This window comes from Corvus kubaryi, unplaced genomic scaffold, assembly GCF_017639235.1.
Source record: "Corvus kubaryi isolate FWS band 111438036 unplaced genomic scaffold, C.kubaryi_AGA036_p1.0 114, whole genome shotgun sequence".
NCBI lineage: Eukaryota > Metazoa > Chordata > Aves > Passeriformes > Corvidae > Corvus > Corvus kubaryi.
In genome coordinates this window covers 1-8,078 of record NW_024580653.1, presented here as the reverse complement: position 1 = coordinate 8,078, position 8,078 = coordinate 1, and the positions used below count along the sequence as shown (strand labels likewise).

Genomic DNA, 8,078 nt, shown 5'->3' with positions numbered 1-8,078 from the left:
CCAGTAAGGCCCCAGCGCCCTCCCAGTGCTCCCAGTAAGGCCCCAGCACCCTCACAGTGCTCCCAGTATGGGCTCCAGTGCCCTCACAGTGCTCCCAGTATGGGCTCCAGTGCTCACAGTATGGCCCCGGTGCCCTTGCAGCACTCCCAGTATGGCCCCAGTGCCCTCCCAGTGATCCCAGTATGGCCTCAGTGCCCTCCCAGTGCTCCTAGTAAGGCCCCAGTGCCCTCACTGCTTCGGCAGAGAGCCAAGGAGTTGCTGAGTATCATCTTATCAGTCTTATCTTTTTCCTTGGCTCCATTCCGTCTGCTTTCGGGTTCTTTTCTTCTGATAAGATTTTCCAGGAATGCGAAGACCCCCCCCCATTCTTCCCAAACTGAGCACCCAAACTACAGACATTCTAGAGCATTACATTACAGAACCCAGGCAAAGCTTCTCTCACATTAAGGACCGTGAAAAAACCAACATCACAATCCATTCCTAACAATGATGGAACGTGCAAAAAGCCAACATCACAATCCCGTTCAGAACAGAGGGATCAGCGGTGATGCGGCCCGCCCGCGGAGGGATCAGCGCTGATGCGCATGCGCAGGCGGAGTGATCCGCCAGGAGGGACTATTTGTGATGCGGTCCTGCCCGCGGAGGGGTCAGCGGTAATGCGTCCCCGCCCGCGCATGCGCACTGATCCGCGCACGCGCAGCTGCCAAAACGAGCTTCGCTCTGTAGAATTTGAAGGAAAGTTGAAGAAAAGTGACCGTTTAATAAAAGCTTAAGGAAATCAGGAGACAGCAGCACAAAGGGCGCTACGGCCGGGTGCTTCGCACAGAGACAAAGGCGCACCTTTACACCCAAAAGATCGCCTTTAACAGCGAGCTCCCGCAGCCAGCTCACAATCCCAGCCCGCCTTCCCGGGCAGGGTTTCTTTCGGACCAGGGCTGCATTTCCATCCCCCGCTCTGGGAGTCACCAGGTGCGTTAGGAGCGAGCCGATCCCGCTCCCTGAGACACAAGGGCTTGCTCGAGGAGACTGTTCCTGTTCCTCTCTTCCAGCCACTCTGCTCTCCCCGAAACACCCATTTCCTCGGAGCTCCTCTGAAACTGCATTTCCATGGACCCAGAGATCCAGAAGCTGCAGAGTCGTGCAATGGGGTTTCTTTGGGAAGGGACCTTAAGCTCTTGCAGTTCCACCTCTGTCATGAGAATTTCAGGGCTCTAAGACTCACAGAACGATTTGGGCTTGGAAGGACCTTAAAGCTCATCCAGTGCCACCCCTGCCACGGGCAGGGACACCTCCCACTGTCCCGGGCTGCTCCCAGCCCCAGTGTCCAGCCTTGCCTGGAACATTCCAGGGGATCCAGGAGCAGATCCCCCCTCTCTGGGCAGACAGAATGAGCTAAACCTGGCTATTCCTGAGGGAGTGATGGCAGCACAGCCGAGTCCTGCATCCCTGATTCCCACTGGGAATCTCCATGTCCTTCCTGCTGTGGAATCCAGGAGTTGCAGTAGGATTTTTGTGTTTGGTGCTGCATTCCCAGCACAGCAGAACCTGTCACCCACGGAAACACGGCCAGCGTGACAAGTTTTTGCTCCCTTTCTGCTTTGTTTTTGCTGTGTTTTGTTTCTCTCGACAGCTGGTTTAGAACTTCTGTGTTGCTGTTTAGACATCAAGCTTTGGGGCTGAGGTTTTTTTATTCCCAGGTGCTTGCTGGCAGTAAAAATACACTTCACATCTGCAGTGTGTGCACGTGGCTTGGGCTGTGGATTCTGGGGCAAAAAAAATTCAGGAATCAGGGAAAGAAAGAGATGGAAAAGAGAAAGGGAATGTGAAGGGAAAGGGAAAGAAAGAGGTGGAAGAGAGAAAGGGAAAGAAAAAAGTGAGGAAGATGAAAAGGGAAGAGCAGGTGGTAAAAAGTGATGCTTGAATGTTATAGAATCTCATTTAAATTAAATTCGAAGTTTCTGTTTGCTCTAGAGATGGAACCAAGGATAACAAATGGTGCCAGGTGACATGAGGGGAACAGGATTTTCTGAGTGATCCCAAATGAACTGGATCAAATAATGGAGCAGGGAGGCAGTTTAGTATGAAGGGGACCCTTGATACCCCCAGAAACTCCTCCAGAAGGAGGAAAAAATCCAGACTAAATCAGCCCTGGGATGTTCCGGGGCGTTCCTGCCTCAGCTCTGTCCCACTGCTCTGCTCTGGGCTGTGGGATTGGACACAACCAGCGCTGCAGCACCTGGGGACTCACGGAAAAAGGGGTTTTTTCACTAAAAACCAGTGAACCAGCAGTGAACGGCAAAAATGGACAATTTCCGTTCCCGTCTCCGGGAAAAGCAGCAGGGATCAGGCCGGGGAGGAGGTCGCTGGCTCCGGGAAAGGATTTTTCCAAGCCGGGAATGAGCGCGGCCAGCAGAAGGAAGAAGCTCTGCAGGAGCTGCCGCGCCGCCTCAGACACGGAGGGGCTGCGCTGCCCGAGCGGAAGCGGCGGGAGCAGCGGGAACACCGCGGGCACGGGGAGCACCGGGAGCAGCGGGAACAGCGCGGGCACGGGGAGCGGCGGGAGCAGCGGGAACACCGCGGGCACGGGGAGCACCGGGAGCGGCGGGCGCAGCGCTGCTCCGGGCGCGCAGTGCGCAGGCGCGGGGCCAGAAGCGACCAAGGGCAGGCGGCGGCGCGGCGGTGACGTCACAGGGGCTGTGAGGGGGCCTCGGTCCGGCAGAGGAGCCGCGGGAGCCGGGAGCGCTTTTGGGGTCGGGACTTGGGCCGGGGGGGTCCCGGGGGCCACGCGGTGTCTTTGGTGGCCTTTAGGAGGGTCAAAGGAAAGAGTCTCCGGTTGTGGGTGAAAAATCTCCGTTGAGGGACACCCCGTGGAAGAGGCTGGCGCTGTGCTCGTGCCGGGTGAGTGTTCCAGGCTGGATCTGGTTGAGGGATGTGGGAGAGGCGGCCGCGATCCTGTCCGTGTCCTGGAGCTGGAGGTCCGGCCGCGGAGGTGTGAAAAACACTTACGGAGTTCTATTGGACTCAAGCTCCTGCCTTTCCGTGGCCATTCCTCTGTCATCAGAGGCCCTCCACAGACCCAGCAGTTGGTTACATTCGGCTCCTTACCTATCCTTTCCCCTAATTCCACAAACAGATTTTTTTTCTCAATTTTGAGATTTCATTTTTTTAATTGTTGTTTGAGTTTCAACTACATGTCTTGAACTGGGGTCGATACAGAGTTAGATTGTTGTGCTGGCTTTGCCTCTTTATTTACTAGTTGTTCTTTTACTAAGCTTGAGACTTTATTCCCAACAATAGATGCGAAACAAACCCACCTCTCCCCTTTTGGACATTTACTTCCCAACCTGCCCCCACTCATTCCTAGGTTTTCTACAGTCCAGTGCTTTTTCCCATTTTGCATACAGTTTTCTACTTTGGATGGGTTGTAACAGAGACTGTTGACATGGGTACGTGCAATGAAAAAGGAACCTGGGTGTTTTCCATGTACAGCTTTCGGTAACACCCATGGCGTGGCTGTGTCGGTATCCCCAGAGGGCAGAGACAAAAGAGGAGTGACAGATAAAGGAATAACAGAGGTCCGATATGGCCGATACCTCCACCCCCCGTGCCTATGGGGCTGCTGCCCACAGCAGGGGTATGTGATCTTCTTGGTGGCAGCTACAGTGGTCATCGGGCCTTGCCCTCTATTTCCTCGTCACTTCCTTTTCGCTGATTTCCAGGCAAATTGCTTTGACACTTCTTAATTGTAGCTTCCCACCGTTCCTCAGGTATCTCCCATTCAACAGGCACTAGTAATTCCCATCCCCAAAGCAGGGTTACTGTTTCAGCTGTTCTTTGCTCTGCCTGGATTGGGGAATAGATTTGGCGTTCGACACTTTGTGCAGTGAGAGTGTCGTTTCTGTGAACTACAATAGCAATATTTTATCAGTCTAAACATTTACATTTAACCCAGCTAGCATGTCCAGTAATGGGATGAATTAGACAGGGTATGTGGTATGGCACTGTTGGAGGTAGCAATTCCTCCTCCTTTTTGAATAAATCATAGGCTAAGGGCAGAATATGAGAACCCTCAGCCCAGAATAGTCCTGATCCTCCTGTTTGGAGTGGAAGGATTCCTCCCCAAGGAGGGTATTGGAGGTGTCTCAGGACTTGTCCAGGCAACACTTGAAACCACTGCTATAAGCTTGGCCTTATTTCCCAGTCAGGTGTGATTCTTGGTGTATCTCTTGAATCATTTGGGTTTTCCCAGCGCATTAACCCCCAGTTCCCTCTTAAGAGTTACCTTGGTATCCCCAGGCTTAGATGTTCTAGTCCACTCCTTAGGTTCCTGCACGGGTCCTTTGATTCTGCTGCCGTGGATCCACCCTCGCTCCTTGGCCCGGATCGCTGCCTCAGTTGTCAGTAGCACCTGAAAAGGACCTTTCCCTTGTGCAGCTCAAGATTGCTCCTTCCATGTTTTTACTAACACCCACTCCCCTGGATGGATGTTACGGATTTTAAAGTCTAAAGGAGTGGTTTGAGGGATTATCCCTTTGAACCGCAAATCTTCAAGGGTCCTTGCAATTGTGTTGACATATTCTTTAACACTCATTCCCCTAATTCATAGGTAGCAGTTTCATGTTGGGTGTTCAAAAAGGGTAACCCAAACTATAGGAAAAGGGTTCAGGAAGGATGTCTGGACTTGAGGCAGCTCTCTTGAAAGCTGTTTATTGCATAGGAAAAGTCACAAAAGCATTTCAGGGAGTGGGTATCCAGAGCCAGCCCCACAGCTGTCAGCCACAGCTTGTAGGCATAACTGAAGCCGCTTTCTGTTCAAGAGAGCACTGTACACCTTTCTTTGCTGAGTATCCCAAGACATAACAACCAACAAGCACCATACACAACACCTTTACATTTGCCTATAGCCTATCTTAGGTACTACCACCACCGTACTGTACATATCCTATAGAACCCCAGAGTCACCACCATCCAATCACAAGAGCAAGCAAGCTACAATTCAAGCTCACAATGGAACACTCTCAGACCTCTCTTCTTCCTGCCACATCAACATTCCTTGTCTGCCTGCCATAGCTCTCTTCCTGGCAAAAACATGTTTTCTATTTACTTCTGCTCTTCCTGGGACCCACCCACCCGGTGAAAAACATGTCCTTGTTTGCAGTCACATACCTCTGTCCTAAGCACAAAAATCTCCTTCCAGCTCATCTCCAACCTTTGTCCTCTCACCCATTCAGTGATCAATGTTTCAGCAAACATCTTCCACTCTACATCAAAACCTGCTTCCATTTCTGTCCCATCCTCAGGCTCCACACTCAGAGATCTCTCGGCCGAGCCCACATATCTGCAAAACTTTCTTACCAAACTTTCATCTTCAACACCAACCATCATTTCCTAAGGTGACACTCTCACGTCTGACCTGGTTGTGTCTGAACTCTCAATAAAGCCAGAGGTTGGCATTTTACCCATGGCATTTGAGTTTCAATTATTAATTCAGTTGTTAAGGTTCTCTTTAAAGTTTGTTTCATCCTCTCTACCCGTCCTGAACTCTCTGGGTGCCATGGGCTATGTAGTTCTCATTTTATTCTTAAGGCTTGAGTTAGTTGCTGTAAAACTTTTGATGTAAAGTGTGTCTATCTTAGTAATCATTCCATACCTGGGAATAATTTGTTCTAAGAGGGTTTTACATTCTACATTGGCTGTGGCTCTGACACTGGGAACAGCTTCCACCCAATGGGGAAGATGGTCTGTCATTACTAACAAGAATTTCCACCTCTGCACGTGGGGGACTTCAGTAAAGTCCACGTGGATACTTTGAAATGGTCGGAGAGCCAACTCACGACCTCCTGAAGTTGTTTTTCTCATCACCTTCTTACTTACTTTTTGGCAAACCATACATCTTTCAGTTATTTGTTTAGCCAACCCATAGATTCCAATGCACCCATAATTCCTTAGAAAGTGATCACACAAGGCCTTAGTACCCCAATGAGTTTTTGATGCATGTTTTCTAATATTCTTCTGGTGAGTGACTTACGAAGTAACTGCCTTCTGTCAGGAAGTTTCCATTTTCCACATTCGTCTGGCCTTCCCCCCCTTCTTCCTTCATTCTTTTTCCTCTGTTTCACTGAATTTTGGAGTCTCCAATTTTTCGCTCTTCAAGGCCAAAATTAACACAACCCTTTTTATCCCATTCTCTGCAGCATCCTCAGCCCCCCCGATCTGCCAAACTCCCTCCTCCCATCTCTGAGGCCATCCCCCCGCTGTCCCCCCCTATGTACCACAGCTCTCTCTTCAGGCAATTCCAATGCCTCTAAAACCTCCAAAACAAGTCTCCCATGCATCAGCCCCTCTCCCTCTGAACCAAGCAATCCCCTTTCTTCCCAGATTTTCCCAAAGGCGTGCACCCCTCCAAAAGCGTACCTTGAATCAGTAGATGTATTTCCCTTCTTGTGTGCTAAATCTTCCACTGTGTGCATAGTCCCCCCATCAACTAAAGCCTACCCTGACATTCTTTTTCCTTGGACACATCTGGAAGAACCGTCTCCAGATATTATTTCCTTCTGCAAGGGCTCGTTCCTCGAGATGGAACTTCGGCGTTTTGCTTCTCCTTTCAGAGGAGCAGCAGAAGCGGTTGGTGCCAGGGCAACGGTGCAGGCGAGGGAGGGAGGGGGGGTAGGAGGTGGGAATCCTCTCGGCGGCCGATTCCTCCAGGAGCGGGGGAGCAAAGGCGGAGGCTGCTGCCGGCACTGCCAAGGGCACCAGCTCTTCGGGCCGGTACCAGAGGCTGGCGTGGAGCCTCTGCACGGGTCCACAGCAGCCACGGCGCCAGGAGGCCGAGCTGCCGGCGGGCCCAGCGCGGCCCGCGGGGCCGAAGCCGGGTTCAATGGAGCCGCGGCAGAGAACGCAGCGGGGGCAGGGGCTGCTGGAACGGCCGCGGACAGCGGGAGCGGGGCCGGAGCCGGGACTGGGGCCGCCGGCAGGGGCGGGGCCGGGGCGGGCCCCAAAAGCGGCGGGCTGGGCTGGTGTGGAGCGGAGAGCCGGGCTGGGGACGGGCACAGGGACACCAAAAGCGGCGGGCTGGGCTGGTGTGGAGCGGAGAGCCGGGCTAGGGACGGGCACAGGGACACCGAAAGCGGCTTTTCCTGATGCTTCCAGGTCCAGTCTTAAGTGCACCATCCAGCTGAGCTGTGTTGGTTTGTTACTGATCAATGTAGTGCTTGTCCTGCCCGCAGGCTCTGGGCTTTTCACTGCCCTGTGGCCTTGGCTCGTGTTTTGGAAGTGTTTGCTGAGACGCAGAGTGTTGGTGTTGGGAAGCAGCAGCTCAGTGACTTTGGGCTGCTGCTGCTTTAGGAGTTTCATCTTTGTGCCTTTTTTTTTGTCAATTCGGTGTGCCCCAGTGAGACAAGGGCTGCACTGGGTGTTCTGCAGAGCTCCAGCACAATATTGCCACGCAGCAAAAGCAGAGAAATAATAACAGCCACAACTGGGCACTGTTCTCACTGGATGCTCAGTAAAAAAGAGACTCCTTGAAATAAAGGGCTCAAAGGAAAGTGTTTCCCTTTGGATGTGTTCCTTTTGGATTTATGAAATGCAGGATTGCCGAGTGACAGTCTGCAGAAATTCAGTCATTCTTTGTTTGTGGGAACTGCCCTGGAGAAGGAAGTGAGTGCAAAAGCCCCACAAGCCCTACAAAAGCAGATCCAGAAGGCTGCAGAGCAGGGATTGCTGGATGCAGAGTGGGAGTTCTTTGTTCTTCTGGTGCATTGAAGCAGTTGCCATTAGGATTTTATTTGGTGATGCAGTCTCCTGAATTTCTTCTTGTCGGAGTGCCCTTTGTGGGGAGGGGGCATCACTTGTGGAAGAATTCTCAAGTATCTTGGTTTAGGTAAAATACAGTAACTAAAGTATTTTTTATAATTTTTATGGAAAAAGTAGTGCGTAGACTTCCTTTGGAATAAACTGTACTTCTTTAAATGTTTGCAAATCCCTGTGTTGTGTGTGTGTGTCTGTGAGCACTCCTGTGTTTTACAGAACACACTGCAGACTGTAAATAAAACTACCAGAAAGGTGTTTAAGTCTTGTGG

At 51.6% G+C, this 8,078-nt stretch overlaps 2 long non-coding RNA genes across 2 annotated transcripts in view; both read right to left on the bottom strand.

Annotated features, from left to right (window-relative positions):
* LOC121659448 overlaps window positions 1-7,292 on the bottom strand; it is a 26,996-nt gene extending 19,704 nt beyond the window's left edge. The window contains exon 1 of the long non-coding RNA XR_006014348.1: window positions 7,108-7,292. This is a non-coding gene — a long non-coding RNA (uncharacterized LOC121659448). The remainder of the gene's footprint in view (window positions 1-7,107) is intronic.
* LOC121659311 lies at window positions 3,135-6,796 on the bottom strand. Its single transcript, XR_006014318.1, has 2 exons — window positions 6,415-6,796; window positions 3,135-4,408 (listed from the first exon to the last, which is right to left on the bottom strand). It is a non-coding gene; the product is annotated as an uncharacterized LOC121659311 (long non-coding RNA).
* Window positions 7,293-8,078: the final 786 nt, after the last annotated feature.